Source organism: Bos grunniens, chromosome 13 (genome assembly GCF_055505025.1).
Source record: "Bos grunniens cultivar Pamir isolate PY7600 chromosome 13, Bosgru_T2T1.0, whole genome shotgun sequence".
NCBI lineage: Eukaryota > Metazoa > Chordata > Mammalia > Artiodactyla > Bovidae > Bos > Bos grunniens.
This window is the reverse complement of record NC_141177.1, coordinates 17,900,523-17,919,138: the sequence shown is the minus strand read 5'-3', so window position 1 is coordinate 17,919,138 and position 18,616 is coordinate 17,900,523. Positions and strand designations below refer to the sequence as shown.

Genomic DNA, 18,616 nt, shown 5'->3' with positions numbered 1-18,616 from the left:
TGTGGTACCAAAGGCCTTCCTGAAGAAGGCAGGGACATGGGGTCAGGAACAAACCTCCTTGGTCTCAACCCCCAGTGGTGTCACAAGCCTCCTCCCCCTCCACCCCAGAGAGAAAGATTCACACCCAGGGGTGGCAGGATGGAGCCGGTGCGGCCTCACCGGTTTCAGAGCTGGCGTGGGCTGAAGGAACCCAGGTGATGGGAAGAGGGAAGCGTTCTGTGTGTCGACGGGCAGGACCAGGAGGAAGCTGCAGAAAGCGCTAAGGAAGAGGGTACTGCAAGGAATGGAGACAATCTGAACAAAAGTCCAGGAACAGGAATGCATGTGGCACAGACGTAGGACCCAAGAGGAAGGCGGTTTTCACTCGTTAATTTATTACCATCTCACAGCAGCCTCAGAAAAGCAGCAGCAGCTGTTTTATTTCTTAGCGAAGGACCCCTAAAGTTGCAATGTCTGGCACAAAACTCAGAAGAGACACATGCGCGCGCGTGCACACAAAGACCAGTGGACTTAAATGATGAAGACGGAATGTTTCCATAAGGCCAGAGAAACTGAGCAAAGTTAAAACCGAGGACAGATGGGGAGAAAATATTTGTAACACAACTAATTTTTTTTAAGTTAATGACACTATCCTATAAAAAGAACTTCAATCATTCAATAAGAAAAAGGGAATTTCCTGGTGGTCCAATGGTTAGGACTCTCAGGCACTTTCACTACCAGGACCAGGGTTCAATCCCTCATCAGGGAACTAAGATCCCTACAAGCCAAAAAAAAAAAAAAAAAAAGCCATGTCAGTAGGAAAAAAATGGGCAAATAATATGAAAAAAAAAAAAAATCTCAGAAGAAATACAAACACTTAATAAACATGCTTTATTTTATTGGCTGCATCTCAGTTCCCCGACCCATGTCCTCGGCCAGTGAAAGCAGAGGCCTGATCACTGGAATGCCAAGGAATTCCCTAAAACTCATTTTTTAATTAAAAAAAAATTTTTGTTTTATACCCGACTACAGTTGATTTACAATGTTGTATTAGTAAAACCCATTTTTTAGAAATGGTGAATTTTTACTGTATTAAAATGAAACAAGGAATTAATATCTAAAAGAAAAAGTTGTAGAATATAATAGACAAATAAGAAAAGTGTATAAACAGGAGACTCACAAAAGGGGAATTTCAACCAACAAGAAAAATCTATCAACCTCACTGGTGTTCAGAAAGCAAAAACAAGAGACCACCTCATACTCGTCAGACTGCCAATCAGAGACACAGATAGTACCAAACACTGGCAAAGATGGAGAGGAGGGGGAATCCCCATACACTGGCTGATAGGGGACAGACTGGTCCCCCACGCAGGACAGCATTTGTCAGCATTTGTGAACAAGTGAAGCCCCTCTGGCTCAGAAACTCCACAGCTACAGACATCTCCCAGAAAAACTGGGGGCAAGCCCAGAGGGGCAGGACACCATGTCCACTGCCCCTGCAGAGATGGCAGCAGGGCCTTGGAGAGACCCTGAGAGGCCCCATACCTGTCACAAGAAGGAATGAGAAATGTGAGAGATGCATGCTGTGGAATACCATGCAGCATTCCGATGCAATGAGTCAATGTTCCTGCATCCACACAGACAGATATCAAAAGCGTCCCTGGTTGTGGGGAGGACAAAGCAACGTGTGGGGTGGGGAAAGGAGACACAGAACGAGTGCTAGCACCTAATAACGTAAATGTGATTTTTAAATGTGCGTGAGATTTTAAAACCAGCATCAGGGAACTTCCCTGGCAATCCACTGGTTAAGAAACTTGTCATTGCAAGGGACACGGGTTTGATCCCTGGTTTGGAAAGATTCCACATGCCGAAGGCAACTAAGCCCGAGCACAACTACTGAGCCTACGTTCTAGAGCTTTCGAGCGTAGAGCCCATGCCCTGCAACAAGAGAAGCCACCACAATGAGAAGCCAGCACACGGCAATGAAGAGTAGCGCCCACTCGCCGCAAGGAGAGAAAGCCTACATGCAGCAACGAAGGCCCGGCACAGCCCCAACTGTTTTAATTTTTAAAAATTCATATAATTCTTCACATGCCCACCCCCGTTTCATAGATGAGGTCTAGGGGATCCAAGGTCACTGTGAAGAAGAACCAAGACTCAGACTAGAGGTTAAGTTGGTTAACCTATTATTACTGTATTTATTGGCTTATAAGATACAAAAGATGCACCCCAATTTTACATGGAAAGCTTTGGAGAAATAATTTTGAGGTCATAGGTAATATAATGGAATAATTAAGAGAATAAAATTAGGTTGCAGTCCTGGTTCTGCCATTTATTAACGGCATGAATTTGAGCATATTATCTATCCTCTCTAAGGCTCAGTTTCTCTACTATAAAATGGGGATAACAGGGACTTCCTTGGCGGTCTAGTGGCTAAGACTGAGCTCCCAATGCAGCAGGCATGGGTTCCATTCCTGGTTGAGAAACTAAGATCCCGCATACCTTGCACCATGGACAAAAGAAAAATGAGGATAATTATATGCACCTCATAGAGTCGTTATAAGGATTAAATAAATTTACAGTTATACATAGAACAGTGCCTGGTACATAAAGTGCTACTTTTAAGTTATTGCATAAAACGAATCTTAAAATATCATAAAATGAATCTTAAAAACACCATAAATGAATCTTAAAATATATGCGTTGAATGTGATTTTAAAGTCCTTTTATAGAAAACACCTTTGTTACGTAAATATATTTCAGAGGATTCTAGTAGGAATTCATAAGCTCTGGAAAGAACAACAACTGTAAAAGCTAAGGAAAACAGTGACATAAATAACAAGATTTACCAGATTTGCCAGTAAAGGAAACCCCCTTCCATACATACAATGGCGTAAATGAGGACATCAGGGCTGCATCCAAGTGAATAAAAAGCAAGCTACAACGCATTCTACCTGGTACCTGCAGCAAAATCATATATTATCAGCAAAATCTGTTAGAAAGCTGCAAAACGCATCCTTGCAGCCATGCTGTGTGTTGCTATACTTTCCCACTAGGGGTCACCCAAGGTCACCCAGAGAGTTCCATTCCCAGCCTCTCTGCTTTCCTCCACTGCCTGCTGCCTCCTCAGAGTTGCTTCTGTTCTACGATGCGCAAGCGACTGGTGGCCCCGGGTCCATGGAGCCCTCAGATGCTGAAATAAAAGAATTCTTCACCCAGGTACCCAAGAACCACCCTTAGTACCATTTCTGTCCATCGACTATACAGACATATTGCAAGGCAGCAGGGAAACTGTAAATGCATTTTTTTTAGGAAGGGGAAGAGGAGACGAAAATCCTATGTGAGCAAATAGGATATTATCCTCATTTTGCAAGTGAGGAAATAGAGACTCAAAAAGGTTAAGCAACCTGTTCAAGGTCACACAGCTAGGGAACTTCAGAACTAGAATTTACATCACACCCAGACGAGTGAGAGCTCAGTCACTTCGTTATTAATCCCCACCCTCAGATCTGGGAGGCCAACAGGTAAGGAGAGTGTACGATGGAGGGGTCATGAAGCGATGTCTATTTCCTCCCCCAAAGGCCCTCCACGCCGTCCCCCGCTGGTCCACGAAGGCTGTCGCCTTTCCCCACTGAACCATGACACTTGAGGATGGGGTCTAGGTCTCTTCTTGACTCCCCATCCCGGCAGAATCCCAGAGCTACACAGTGAGTCAGAACCCCTGAGCCCCACGCAGAAACGCTCTTCAGTGCTTCGGTGTGACTTGGCTTCCTTCCTCTCCTGGCCTCCCGTTCCTCCCCCAGTGCCTCCTCTCCGTTTTCCAAACTCCCCTCAAACCCCGTCAGTTCTGCAACCAGAATCCCATGCAAGTCCCCAGGCTGGCCCCACTAACTGTCAGCCTGACCTGAAGCCTCTTCCTCTGACCGCGGGACTTCACGTGGACTACTGAGGCATTTCTTTGTTCTCATGTTTTAAGAAATGAAGTGTAACGTATACATGGGGCTTCCCAGGTGGCGCTAGTGGTAAAGAACCCACCTGCCAATGCAGATGTAAGACACAGGTTCGATCCCTGGGTGGGGAAGATCCCCTGGAGAAGGGAATGGCAACCCTCTCCAGTATTCTTGCCTGGAGAATCCCATGGACAGGGGGGCCTGGTGAGCTGCAGTCCATAGGGTCGCACAGAGTTGGACACGACTGAAGCTACTTTGCACGCAAGCACAAAACATATATATAGAAAAATGCATAGATTGAAGCATACAGATCCATGAACCACACTGAGCCTCTTAACCAGCCTTTCTGATTCTCCCCAAACGCGCCTCTCCTCCATCCACAGGGCAGTTTCCAGTTGTATCAATACAAGGGACCATGTCACTGCCCTGGGCAAAACCCTCCAGCACATTCTTCCTCTGGAATGTTTCAGGACAGAGACTTACAGACACAACACATAAGCACATCTCATTTTTGAGAAAGAAATATGTCAGATATAAATTCTCCCTTAAGAAAGGAATTCATGGGACTCCCCTGGTGGTCCCGGGGTAAAGAGTCCATCTGCCAACGAAGGGGACAGGGACTCTGTATCTGACCCGGCAAGATCCCACATGCTGAAGGGCGGCTAAGCCCGTGCCCCAACTGCTGAAGCTCACACACCCTAAAGCTCGTGCTCTGCAGCGGGAGAAGCCACCGCAATGAGAAGCCAGCCCCTCAAAGAGCAGCCCCGCTCACTGCAACTAGAGAAGCCTGTGTGCGGCAACGGAGACCCAGCGAAGCCAAAAAGAAAGAAAGAAAAGGAATCCGCTGCCACTAAAGGGAAACTGTGAGCCACGAGGTTGTTGTTTAGTCGCCAAGTCGTGTCCGATTCTTTGCGTCCCCATGAATTGTAGCCCGCTAGGCTCGTCTGTCCATGGGATCTTCCCGGGAAGAATACTGGAGTGGGTTGCCATTGCCTTCTCCAGGGGATCCTCTCAACCCAGGGATCAAACCTGCATCTCCTGCACGGGGAGGTGGGTTCTTTACCACTGAGTACTTGGGCCTTGAAGGATTTTGTTTACCCAGATGCTGAGCTGTAAAATGTCCCCAACTGGGATGATGAGAAAGTGAATTTACAACCCAGTGAAAAAAGAACATAGTTTCACTGTATATGTAAGCTACTGATCAACTAAATTTAATGTATGATTAAATTTAACCATTTATTGTTGTTGCACGTTTCTCTTTACTATTGCTTTGTCTGTGTCCCACAGTTTTTCGTCTTTATTTTTAAATTATTTATTTTTGGCTGCACTAAGTCATCATTGCTTCAAGAGGGCTTTCTCTAGTTGGGGCAAGCAAGGACTATTCTCTAGTTGCTGTGCACAGGCTTAGCTGCTCTGTGGCATGTGGAATCTTTCAGGACCAGGGATCAAACCCATGTTCCCTGCATTGGCAGGCAGATTCTCAATCACTGGACCACCAAGGAAGTCCTTTTTTTGGTTTAAATAAAACTTACCCATTTTAAGTGCAAAAATGAAGTTAATTTTGGCAAATGTTTGTTCATTCCCCTTTTTGGCTGAGCTCTCTTAGTTCACGCAACCATTAATCCACTTTTTTATAGATTTCTTTCCTTTTCTAGAATTTTAAATGAATAGGCCATACAATACTGGCTCCTTTCATGTGGCGTATGTTTGAGATTCCTTTATGTTACTGCATGTCCCTGCAGTTCCTTTTCAATGCTGAGTAGTATTCCACTGTAAGGATCTATGCTGCTGCTGCTAAGTCGCTTCAGTCGTGTCCGACTCTGTGCGACCCCATAGACGGCAGCCCACCAGGCTCCCCTATCCCTGGGATTCTCCAGGCAAGAACACTGGAGTGGGTTGCCATTTCCTTCTATGACACAATTTATTTAGTCTTTCACCAGCTGATAAATATTTGGGTTGCTTACAATTTGAGGCTACTATGAATAAGGCTGCGATGAAGATTCATGTACAAGCTTTTGCGTGGACACATACTTGGCTCCCTCCCCAAAATGACAGATTGCTCTGTGATGCTTCTTGCTGCTGCTGCTGCTGCTGCTAAGTCACTTCAGTCGTGTCCAACTCTGAGTGACCCCATAGACGTCAGCCCACCAGGCTCCCCACCCTGGAATTCTCCAGGCAAGAACACTGGAGTGGGTTGCCATTTCCTTCTCCAATGCAGGAAAGTGAAAAATGAAAGTGAAGTCACTCAGTCGTGTCTCTTAGTGACCCCATGGACTGCAGCCCACCAGGCTCCTCCATCCATGGGACTCTCCAGGCAAGAGTACCGGAGCGGGGTGCCATTGCCTTCTCCCGATGCTTCTTGCTATCCCATGCAAAAAATAGGTACGGGCCGCAAAGAGTTGGATACGACTGAGCGACTGATCTGATCTGATCTGATCTTGCTACTGATTTACTACAGTCTTTTCCATATGAAACACAGACACACACAATGATTTGTGAAATACAGATTAGAAAATTGTAAGAAGTCGGGACTTCCTTGGTGATGCAGTGGTTAAGAATCCACCCTGCAATGCAGGAGACACAGGTTCAATCCCTGGTTGGGGACTAAGACTCCACCTGCAGCCGGGCAACTAAACTCAACCGCTGCAACTAACGAGTCCGTGCGCCACAAGGAAAGATCCCACGTGATGCAGTGAAGATCCTGGGTGCTACAACTAAGGCCCGAGGCAGCCGAATAAATAAATAAGCAAACAAATAAAAACAAAATTGTAAGAAGTCATATAATGTAACAAAAGGAAGATTTGTGTGTGTGTTACTTTCCCTATTTGCCAAGCATTATGCAGAGCATGACATAAGCATTTCATTATTTTATCTCTCATAGTAGCCTTTGGAGGAGATAGTGCTGCTATTCCCATTTCCTATATGGGAAGCTGATCCAGGCTTTCACTGCTGAAGGTGAGGGTTCCATCCCTGGTTGGGGAACTAAGATCCTGCAAATGGTACAGCATGGCCAAAAAAAGAAGAAAGATTTCAAATCAATAACCTAACTGTCTATCTTAAGACACTGGAAAAGAGGGAAAGAGGAGAAAATGGAACCTAAATCAAACAGGAGAAAAGAAATAAAGGCTAGAGCAGAAATTAATGAAAAAGACTAGAAAAACATTAGAGAAAATTAACAAAACTGAAAGTAGGTTCTTTGAAAAGACTGTAAAAATTGACAAACCCTCAGCTAAGCTGACCAAGACGAAAAAGGAAAAGTCACAAAATTACTAGAATCAGAAAGAGAAGGGTACTTTACTACTGACCTTACAGAAATAAAATCCTATCTCTTCCAATGACCAGAGTGTCGTCACAGGCAGGTTACCTGTGCCTCCATTTCCTCTACTCTTCAAAAAGACATCATTTTTCTCAAACGGTTATAAAAACTAAACAAAAGGATTTGTGTCAAGTACCTGGTCAAGCTCCATTAATCACTGCCACTCCTCTAGTTGATCAGGTCACTCTTTTCCTTTCCATCCACATCAGTCCTTCAGCCCATCTGTTCGGCTGCCTCTACCTTCCAAATATATTCCAGAAGCAACAGCTTCTCACCTTGTCCACCACACCTAGTTAGTCCAGGTCACCACTCTCTCTGGCTGACAACAGCCCAAGTGTTGCTTGCCACTCCTGCCCCTCCCATAGTCTGTTCTCTACACACCACCACAGCCTCGTTTTAACACGTAATGATGTGCACATCTCCCTTCTTCTGTTCTCAACCCTCATTGGGTGTGGGGGGATAATACACACTTTTTGCCATGGTCTAGCAGGCCCTGCAAAATCTAGGCTGAGGTACCACTTTCCCCTTTGCCTGCAGGGCTCCAGCCACGCTGGTCTTGTTATTCTTCCAACTCGTCCAGCTCATTTCTGTCTCAGGGTCTTTGCTCTGGGTATTTCCTCTGCCCACAACATCCCCCTCTCTACAGATCCAAGCGTGGCTGGAGTTTCCACTTTATTAAAGACTCCACTCATCATCACTTTTCTGTTGGTATCTACAGTAGCTCAACCTCTTACTCTCTTACTTTCTATTTTTCGTCCTAGTACTTCTCACTCTTTGACATTATTTATTTCCTATCTCCCTTCACTAGAATGTAATCTCCAGGAGGCAGAGGCTTTACTTTACACACTGCTTTTACCTCCAGTGCCTAGATCAGAGCCTGACATGTAGAATATGCAAATAAAGGTCTGTTGAGGGCCTTCCTTGGCGGTCCAGTAGTTAGGACTCCATGCTTCCACTGAAGGGGGTGCAGGTTCGATCCCTAGTCAGGGAACTAAGATCCCAAATGCTCAGGTGTGGCCAAGAAAAAAAAATGACAATGCCTTTGGAAAATAAAATAAATAACTCAAAGAACTCTTTTTCCATCCCACAAAAACTCTACTACTTTCAAGTTTAAAAAACAAATTAAAAGATCTGCTGAAACGGAAGAAAAAGCTCCGGAATAGGATCCACAGACAAATGGGTGCATTTGTGCAAGACAAAGGCAGCATCTCAACCCAGAGGCAGAAAGGTAGACTAGTCAACACAGGGCGTTGGGATCACTGGGGAGACGTTTGGGAAAAAATTATTTGAAGACGGTGGATTTATCACAGGTATGCCACTAGACTCTCTCTTGGAAACTCTGCTTTCAAAATGAAGAAACCAGGAGTTCCCTGGTGGTCCAGTGGTTACAACTCTGCACTTCCGCTGCCGAAGGCATGGGCTCAATCCCTGGTCAAGGACTGAGATTCCACAAGCTGTGTGGCGAAAAAGAAACCAAAAACAACAGCCTAACCCTACAAGAAAGAGGAGCATGGGAGAGGGATCACACGACACAGTTGTTGGGGTAGAAAGTAAATGGGCAAGTATTATCAGGTGGCAAAACCAAGCAGGCAGTAAGAAAAGGTGAAAATTAACCTAATTTATACCACAGAATCCCCCAAAAGTCTCAGAAGTTAGTGGCATCTCTAGAAGGGGGCATAAAGGTGAGGCTGGGAGAGAGGGCTGCTACAGGAGGGAAAATTCGCAGAAGAAGGCTTAAAAAGCAGCTTGCTGTGTAGTTGATCGGTCATGTCCAACCCTTTGTTACCCCATGGACTACAGCCCATGAGGTCCCTCTGTCCATAGCATTCTCCAGGCAAGAATACTGGAGTGGGTTGCCATTTCCTTCTCCAAAGAGCAGCTTAAATATATCAAATAGTAGACTCTTAGATCCCTTCCCTATATTACTCCCTGCCCACCATGGCTGCAACCCAGATCCTGGCAGATCAGAAATTTATTTTTAGGCACGTCAGAATTATTCTGGAATGTGGAAGAAGGTCCCTGGACAGGTAGCTACTAGACACAGGAGACTGAGAAGATACCAACAAGAGGTATTATACGAAACTTCATTTACTAACTGTTGAAGATGTCCAGATCCTCAGCCTTCTTCCTCTACTCAGCGCTGGGAACACTGCCAGTGAGACACGGAGCTCATAATACTACATGGTGAGACCCACCCACCCCCCGAGTCCACCCCCTCCCCCAGTTTTCATCCCCCACTTGACTCCCAGAACTCTCAGCACAACAGGAAAAAAACAAAAATAGACTCACATCAGGGCATATAATCAAGAAATCCCAGTTCGCTAGGGATGAGAGGACATTCTAGAAATTTCTAGAGAAGCAAAAGTAGGTCACACGCAAAGTATCAGTATTCAGAATGACTTGGGATTTCCCAACTGCAATACTGAAAGCTGAGAGACGACAGAGTGATGCCTTCAAAACCTGATGAAACTTCTGGGTATATACCCAAAAGGATTGAAAACAGGAACTCAACAGATTTCTGCACACCCATGTCTGTAGCAGGACTATTCACAATAACCAAAAGGCGGAAACAGCCCAAGCACCCAGGGACGGCTGAATGGATAAGCCAAAACAAGGCATACACACATAGCAAAATACCATGCAGCCCTGAAAAACGAAGGCCACTCGGACACACGCTCCAGCATGGATGAGCCTTGAGGACACTGCGCTAGGTGAAATAAGCCAGACCCAAAAGGACAAAGACTGTATGATTCCACTTTTATGAGGAATCCGAGTAATCAAATTTATGGATACAAAAAGTAAAATGGTGGCTGCCGGGGGCTGGGGAAAACGGAATAGGGAGTTACTATTCAATGGGTGCAGAGTTTCAGTTTGAGAAGATGGAGTCCTGGAGATGGATGGTGGTGATGGCCATACAACAGTGTCAACGTACTTAATACCACGGAACCATACACCTGAAAATGGTTAAAATGGTAAGTTTTATCTTACATATATTCTTCCACAAAAAAAAAATATATATCCAAAGAAAATTTATTTCCAACCTAAACTTTTCTCATACACTCATGGGAGTGCAAATTCTCAAAGTTTATCCTAAAACTGTACTCTGCAAAATGACAGATGTATATAAGGTTCCTTACTGCATTTTGTTTGTGACAGTTAATACTGGAATCAACCCACATGACAATCCACAGCACAGCAGTAAGATAAAGATGGTATATGTACACAAAGAAATAAGAGGTAACTGCTGTGGGATTTCCCTAGTGGCCCAGTGGCTAAGACTCTGAGCTCCCAACACAGGAGGCCTGGGTTTGATCCCTGGTCAGGAAACTAGATCCCACATGCCACAACAAAGACCCAGTGCAACCAAATAAGTAAATAAATATATATATAAAGAGATAATCGCTGAAAAGAACAAGGGAGCTCTTCATGCATGAAGAGAGAAAGGCCTCTAAGGTATATACTGTTCAGTGAAAAAGGCAAGGTGATGAACAGATTGCATCAAGTAATCAATCACTTAAAAAGTAATCACTCCCTTCAAAAGTTTTATTTCCGTGTCAAAATCAGAGTAAAAGGCAAAAAATTTCATTTCCAAAGGGCTTTCCAGGTGGTACAGTGGTAAAGAATCCACCTGCCAAGCAGGAGACATGAGTTCGATCCCTAAATCAGGAAGATCCCCTGGAGAAGGCAATGACAACCCACTCCAGTATTCTTGCCTGGAGAATCCCACAGCAGAGCCTGGCGGGCTAAGTCCCTGGGCTGCAAAGAATTGGACACGACTGAGCATCTACACTGCAGCACCAGAGGGGACAGACGCGTGCGTCTTCTTGAGGGGTTAAGGCTTAATCTTGAACAATATATTCATCCTAAGGGTTGAAACCACGTAAGGGTTTTGTCAGAACTGAAACTTATGTAATTTGAGGGGCCTCTATTAAGAAAAAAATGTTATAGTAAATATATAAAATTGGCACAAATATGACTGTATTCAAAATGAGAAAAAAAGATAGTAAACTGCAAATTTTTAAACAACTAACAAATCTCACATCACAAATACCACTATCACAAAAGTAGTCTTTTTTCCTACTTTTGGGGGCACTTTTAAAAGTCTTCTCTTTTTCTTTATAATTTTATTTATTTATTTTTGCCTACACTGGGTATTCGTTGCTGCTTGGGCTTTTCTTTAGTTGCGGTGCACAGGCTTTCTCATTGCGGTGGCTTCTCTTGCTGCAGAGCACAGGCTCAAGGCGTGTGGGCTTCAGTAGCTGTGGCTTGAGGGCTCTAGAGCACAGGCTCAATAGCAGTGGTGCGCAGGCTTAGTTGCTCCTCGGCATGTGGGATTCTTCCAGATCAGGGATCGAACCCATGTCTCCTACACTGGCAGGCGGATTCTCTACCACTAAGCCACCGGGGAAGTCCCTGGAGGCACTTTTCAAAAAAATACATTTACTTACTTATTTGGCTGCGCTGGGTTCTAGCTTTATCATGTGAATCATCAGTCTTCACTGCAGCATACAAGGTCTAAGCTGTAGCATGTGGGATCTAGTTCCCTGACCAGGGACTGAACCCGGGCCCCTTGACTGGGGAATGCAGAGTCTCAGCCACTGTACCACCAGGGAAGTCCCTGGGGGCACTTTCTTTGGCCTTATGATAATAGCTTTGTAACACAACTTTAACAGAGAGAAAATAAAGATGACTCAGTTTTTCTTCTGACGTGTACACTTATAACTGTGTACACTACATTATTAAGTACATTCTTGGCAGAAGAAAAGTTCCATTTTTAATAAGTGTTGGTTAAAAACTGAGCCCTCTGCTTCCATTTCATGGTCTCCATGATTGGAAGAACTTGCCACAGACCAGCTTCTGACTGGAGGTTTCACACCCTGTCACATCTTCCTTTACTCAGGTACCTCCGGTGTGGATTCTATAGGACATCTTTAATATGGTGCTACTATTAACGCCTCTGTTCCTGTAACTCTGTGTCATGAAAGGCTTCCCTCTGCCAGAACAGTTGTCAGTATTTGAACTGTTGGCGGAAGTGACTGCAAATCACATAACTAGATAAACCCAACCCAAATGCACTCTGGGCTTCCCCAATGGCTCAGTGGGTAAAGAATCTGCCCGCAATGCAGGAGACACAGGAGGCGAGGGTTTGATTTTCGGGTTGGGAAGACCTCCTGGAGGAGGAAATGGCAACCCATGCCAGTATTCTTGCCTGGAAAATTCCATGGACAGAAGAGCCTGGTGGGCTACAAGACTGAGTGACTTAAGCACACAAGCATGCAAACACATTCTAACTAAATCTTTAGGCAGATCCAAAACAATGTCCAGAGCCAACGGAAGGCTACTTAGAACAAGGGAGCAGTGAGGAGGGAGGCCATGGTGGAATGAGACAGTGGTCTTAGGTGATCGCATGCGTGCTGTCGTGTCCGACTTTTTGTGACCTCATAGACTGTGGCCCTCGGGGCTCCTCTGTCCGTGGGATTTCCCAGGGAAGAATACTGGAGTGGGTTGCCATTTCCTCCTCCTGGGAATCTTCCCCACCCAGAAATTGAACCCGCGTCTCCTGAGTCTCCTGCACTGGTAGGCAGATTCTTTACCATTGAGCCACCTGGGAAGCCCCTTACGTGATTACAAGGGCAATTTCTTGATTTGTACATTTTATGGAAACATAAGACCTCTTCAAGGCCTTGGAAGAGACAGAGGCAAGTAAGGGTCCTTCAAGTACAAACATCTGACTTCCCTGGTGGTCCAGTAGTTAAGAATCCACCTACCAATGCACAAGACGTGGGTTCATTCCCTGGCCCGGGAAGAGTCCACAGGCCTCGGGGCAACCAATGCCATGGGCCACAACTTCTGAGCCCACGTGCCCTAGAGGAGCCCATGCTCTGTAACAAGAGAAGCCGCCACGAGAAGCCCGAGCACCGAAACTAGAGGAATCCCTGCTCACTGCAGCTACACAAAGTCCATGCGCAGCAGCAAAGACCCAGCACAGGCAAAACAGGTTATTTTTAAATGCTGATTAAAAGAACCAAAGACGATTCTTCAGCCATCAAATGAGCAGAGATTAACACAAAACTGCTAACACTCGCGGCTAAGGACAAGGTAAGACAAGCACTCAAACACCACAATTGTTGTTAAGGAGAGCACTTCGTTAACATGCCTTACAAATATGCACTCCAACTCTTCGTCCCATTAATTCTACTTCAGAGAATCTACTTAAGGAAATTTTCAGAATTGCAAAGATATTTACTTCAAAATGTTAACTGCAATTGTTGACAATCAGGAAAAATTTAAATAAGAGGGAGGAGAGAAAAACACCTCTCAGGATGTGTGTAGATATTTGCACGTGTCTACATGAACACGGAGAAAGGTGAGGAAGAAAACATACCTGCCATCACTGCTAATGCAGGAAGGTGGGAATAAGGGGGAGCTTACTCATTTTTTCTTTCCGTGCTTTTGCATTGTTCATCTTGCCATAATTAACACAGTGTATTTGCTTTTATAATGTAAAACATACTTTAGGAGGTAAGAAAGTTCCCATGTATAAAAAAGATGAAAGAATGCCAAATAGAATCTGATCCCCATCTATCCTATCCCCTGAGACCCTAATAAAAAGAATGAAGAAAAATATAATCAGTAAGTCTCCCAGTCCCCACAACAGCCAGCTCTGGAGGCTGATTTCTGTAGGACCCAGAGGTCTACAGGTAGGGCCTACCAGAAAAATAGAAAGGGATTTTCTTCAATCCCGGAATTAAAAGCAGAACACTCGCTAATCAACCTGGCCAGAAGCCAGAGGGCATCAAGAGAAGAGACTGTGGTATTTCTACCCGCAGGTTACTGACTCATCCCTGCCACATCAACATCCCCAAGTTAAGATGCTGTAACTTGGGGACCTTCTGAAATGCAAACTGCACAAGAAGAAAATCAAATAATCAACTGTAACTAGAAAACTACTTAAGAAAGTCATGCAGACATATACAATTTTTAAGTAATATTCCTCAGCACTTAATCCTGAAAAGATAACAATTTTAAAGATTTTTAAAATCTTAATCTAGCGTTCTAATCTTTAACCCAGTGTTACCTGAACTATGGGCAAACAGATATTATATATACAATATGTCGCTTTCAAAAACATGTAAGCCTCAGATGGTAAAATGCCAAAGGAGGAAGAGACCTTTAGGATTATCATGACCTACCCTCTCAATTTCCTCAGACGAAGAGAAAGAAATGGGAACTCGGAGTGCCAAATGCTGCACAGCTGTCAGAAGCAGAACTGAAGACTTCCCTGGTGGTCCAGGGGTTAAGAATCTGCCTGCCAAGGCAGAGGACATGGGTTCGACCCCTGGTCTGGGAAAATCCCACATGCTGTGTGGCAACTAAGCCCGAGCCCGTAACTACTGAGCCTGAGCTCCGAAACAAGAGAAGCCACTGCAGTGAGAAGCCCAAGCACCACAATAGAGAAAACCCACACGCGGCAACGAAGACCCAGAACAGCCAAAAATAAATAATCACTAAAAAAAAAAGCAGAGCTAAGACATCTTGATAATGGTATCTGCTCTTCTACAAATGCTGGATGCTATTCACAAAAGGGTTTTTACCCAGCCTTTATTTTCTCTGACCCCCACCAAAGCCAGATGTTTCCACAGATGAGAAAACTGAGGTTCAGTGGCTTTGGATGACTTGCCTCTATCACCAGGCTGCTGCTGCTGCTGCTGCTAAGTCACTTCAGTCGTGTCTGACTCTCTGCGACCCCACAGCAGCCCACCAGGCTCCCCTGTCCCTGGGATTCTCCAGGCAAGAACACTGGAATGGGTTGCCATTTCCATCACCAGGCTAGTTGTCTCCAAACCCCAATTCCCATATCATTTCCACTACTGGGTGCTGCAGCCCAAACCCTTCACGACAACCTAGGGGGTGGGTTCGCCATCTTGAAGCACACCCTGTCAAAGCACTGGATGCTCAAAAATTAGATGAATGCGGCGACTTCCCTGGCGGTCCATCCACCTTCCTGTGCAGGAGATGCGGGTTTGATCTGTGCTGGAGGAACTGAGATTCCATGTGCCTCAAGGCAACTAAGCCCATGCTTGCGTGTGTGCTAAGCCGCTTCAGTCATGTCCGACCCTTTGCAACCTTCCAGGCTCCTCTGTCCATGGGATTCTCCAGGCAAGAATACTGGAGTGGTTGCCATGCTCTTCTCCAGGGAATCTTCCCGACCCAGGGGTTGAATCCGAGTCTCTTACATTTCCTGCACTGACTGACCGACTGCATGACTGAGCGGCTGAATGTGCACTGGCAGACGGGTTTTTTTGTTTTTTTACCACTGGCCCACCTGGGAAACCCGTGCACAGCGACTACTGAGCCAGAGACCTGGAGCCCATGTACGACGATCAGAGAAGCCGATGAGCTGCAACTAAGACCCAATGCAGCCAAAAAGTAAAAAAATACTTTCTGAAAAATTAGATAAGTGAATACCCAACAACTAGGAGAAAGCTAATACAAAGCAAATTGTATTGTAACTGCTCAACAAAACACTTGAAGGCTTTTAAAGTAAGATGTTGATAAACTGAAATTCACAGGAGCTAAAAATGCAGAACCTCAGAGAAGAGAGCCACATATCTCCTAGACCTGACACAGGTGGCCATCTGTTTGGTCTGAATTACCCAGATGTGCCTCACCTGATCACCCTGCCTCCCATCTCTTCCCACCTCTCCTCAGCCACTGTCTCGGAAACCTTTAGGAGCTCCCTACTTACTCACACTGCCAAATCCAAATTCTTCACCTCAGCTTTCAAGGCTCTTCAAGCTGATCCAATACAACTGTGTCCTGAGTTACTTACTGACCCTGGCCTTTGCTGGATGCTTCTGCTTTCACTCCCGGAGCCCCATCTCCTTTGTGCCACTGGCTGTAACTTTGGCTCAGGTTGGCTTCTGGTGAATATTGGTCCCTTTTCCCATTTTCATCGGTAGCTCTGACGGTAAAGAATTTGCCTGCACTGCAGGAGACCTGGGTTTGATCCCTGGGTTGGGAAGATCCCTTGGAGAAGGAAATGGCAACTCATTCCAGTACTTTTGCTGGGAGAATTCTATGGACAGAGGCTACAGTCCATGGGATCGCAGACAGTCGGACACGACTGAGCAACTAACACTAACAGGTGAGAAAGGTACTGGCTGGCTTTTTTGTTGTTTTCATTTTTGGGGCCTCGTCCCGCAGCATGCTGGATCTTAGTTCCCCAACCAGGGATCAAACCGGTGCAACCTGAATTGAAAGCATGGAAGTCTTAACCACCAGATCATCAGGGAAGTTCCTTTTTCATTCCTTTTTTTTTAAGAGAAATACATTTGCATGACATTCATTTGAACCTATGCAACAATCCAGTTCACTAGAAACAGGAACAATCAAGAAAGACCCCCATCCCAACAAGCCTCTGACTTGGGTTTTCAGGTGCAGAGGCTGGCCTGCCTTCGGCAACCTGTCCAGTCCCTTGTCTAGCCTGAGGGCCCTTGAGTTCCTGGGACTCTTCCTAAAATGGCCTCCTGGGGGCCACCAGGTTAGCCTGGGCTCTCAGGCCCCGCCCACCTCTCTTTCCTCTACAAGCTCCACCCCAGACCTGTCCCAGGAGTCAGGACCCCAGGTTCATCACCAGGCTAGTCCTTCCCTCTCAAGGACACAGCTTTTCCAAACATGAAAAAAGGCAGCAGGGCAGGGCGCAAAACTGGATGAGAGAAAAATGACAAAATAACCTCCCAGCTGGAAAAGCTTTCCCACGAAAGTTCTCAGCAAGTATACCCAACCCCCCCTTCGTGCTAGGACGCCACAAAGCGACATAATAAATAAACCTAGGCCATCCCCTAGGTAGCGCTCAGACTTACTCCAGTACAACGTACCGCTGTGCAGAGGTCCCAGAGTGACCGTGAGCAATCGGCTCCCAGTGAGAGGCAGAGAGTGTTTCACATTTTCCACCAAAGTAAATAGTGCTGCAGAGAACAATCTTGAGGAAGCATTCATGGTTGCAGAAATGGTTCTGCAACCATTTCTCAAGACATTCCTAGAAGTACATTTCCTGGCTCAAAGGATGCACATAAATTCTGGTACTTACCAGTTGAGAAATGTTGTACGGTAATTCTCAAACTCTAGGAGTACTTAGGCTTTACCTGCGGAATTTGTTTACAATGCACCATCTTGATACCCTACCAGCAGCCCCGTACCTCCTGACTCCCCCTCCCCCTCCCCCTCCAGGAAGTCTGGGAGGGGCTCCTGAAGCTGCTTTGTTATCGGTTCCCAGGTGGCTGTGCTTCGGGCTAAAAGGAGGAAGGAGCTGCTCCCTTCCCTTCGTCCTGATGGACTGATACCTGCTGTGGCACAAGAGCTGGGAAATACTGGCCTAGGGGGCTGCCGCTGGCTGAATACACAGGGTCATCCCATGCACTTGGCACAATGCCTGTCGCCAAGTGCTGGGAACAGTCACACTGCCAGGCTCACCTGGCTGCAGCTGCTTCCCCTTCCAGGTCCCCCTCACCTAGGCCCTCATCCCCTCTGTGATCCTAGTGACCAGGGCCTTGAGGTTTTTACCTTTCTTACCTGAGAATTCATGTAAACCTCCCTTTCTCTCTCAGAAGGCTGTGGACAGAGCACCCCAATAAATTGTCTGGGGCCTTTAGTCAGGCCCTGGTTTCCCCATCTGAAATGGAAGCACTGGGCGGCAGAACTGGCACCCTGGCGATCGCAGCAAGGAGAGCAGTGTGGCCGACTGGGTTCTAAGCATTTGCAGGTTGGTGCGGCTTCAATGAGGAACCCAGGTGCACCTTAACAATCATTTAGTCAGCATTCTGATGGGCTTAGGGCCTGGGGAGCAAACTAGATCTTTATTCTGAGTTCTCCATAGTTAAAGTGCAGTTAAGACCAAAAGCCATTTCAAACCTGCTGATTTCCAAGCTCAAGGGTCTTATAGGAACCAGAGGCCCAGCAAAGGCCTTGCCCATTTTTAGGCTAACTCTGTGTTAGACTCTGTGCTAGGCTCTGCGGGGCACAAAGTCTCCCCGAAAGGCCAGCAGCTTGGTCAACAGATTATTTCACAGAATGTGGAACAGAGAGCAAAGAGCAGGGAAGAGAGTGGGTAGGGTTGGGGAGACCAAGGGACAGATACTGGAGTTGGGTGTCCTGGGCAGAGTAAAAAGATACCAGCCAGGAGCACTGAGAGCTCTCAGGTGGTCTGCCTCCTTCAAGGGCCGGTCTCAATCAGATAAGGGCTTGGCCTGAGCTACTGGACACACCTGGGCTGAATGACAGTGGTTGACCCTGTAACAAGTAATCGCCAAGAATCGCTCACGGGCAAACCAAGGACTGACATATAAGCCCCTACCGCAAGAGCCGAGGG

At 46.0% G+C, this 18,616-nt stretch overlaps 2 long non-coding RNA genes across 2 annotated transcripts; both read right to left on the bottom strand.

The window, feature by feature from the left end:
* Positions 1-2,162: 2,162 nt before the first annotated feature.
* On the bottom strand, positions 2,163-4,154 carry LOC147360306 (uncharacterized). The gene is made up of 2 exons (XR_015139083.1): positions 4,015-4,154; positions 2,163-3,172 (listed from the first exon to the last, which is right to left on the bottom strand). It is a non-coding gene; the product is annotated as an uncharacterized LOC147360306 (long non-coding RNA).
* A 5,831-nt stretch (positions 4,155-9,985) lies between these two features.
* Positions 9,986-18,084, bottom strand: LOC147360305 (uncharacterized). Its single transcript, XR_015139082.1, has 3 exons — positions 17,821-18,084; positions 17,339-17,393; positions 9,986-10,199 (listed from the first exon to the last, which is right to left on the bottom strand). It is a non-coding gene; the product is annotated as an uncharacterized LOC147360305 (long non-coding RNA).
* Between the last annotated feature and the right edge of the window lie 532 nt (positions 18,085-18,616).